The sequence below is a fragment of the Phyllobates terribilis genome, unplaced genomic scaffold, assembly GCF_046119375.1.
Source record: "Phyllobates terribilis strain yellow unplaced genomic scaffold, ASM4611937v1 Scaffold_3285__1_contigs__length_83565, whole genome shotgun sequence".
NCBI lineage: Eukaryota > Metazoa > Chordata > Amphibia > Anura > Dendrobatidae > Phyllobates > Phyllobates terribilis.
In genome coordinates this window covers 77,501-77,842 of record NW_027366039.1, presented here as the reverse complement: position 1 = coordinate 77,842, position 342 = coordinate 77,501, and positions in this window count along the sequence as shown.

Below are 342 nucleotides of genomic sequence, written 5' to 3'. Positions count from 1 at the left end.
TTCCAGAGCGATTCGCGCGATGAGTCCTTGATACTTAGTCGTTTTTGCAAAATTTCTGACTTTTTTGAAAATTTCACAATTTTGTGAAAACTTCCACAAAATGAGGTTCTAGTATGTTAGAGGGCATCCCAGGAGGGCTCCAAAAGTGTGGGTAAAATATATATCCCACAGGGGGAAAATTGAAAAAAAGTTGAAAAAAAAAATTTTTGGGGACTTAGAAAATTTTTCAACTTGTGTCAGACTTCCAGAGAGGGGAGCATGTCAGTGCGCGCATCCGATTTCAGTTCCAGAGCGATTCGCGCGATGAGTCCTTGATACTTAGTCGTTTTCAGAAGTCACAAT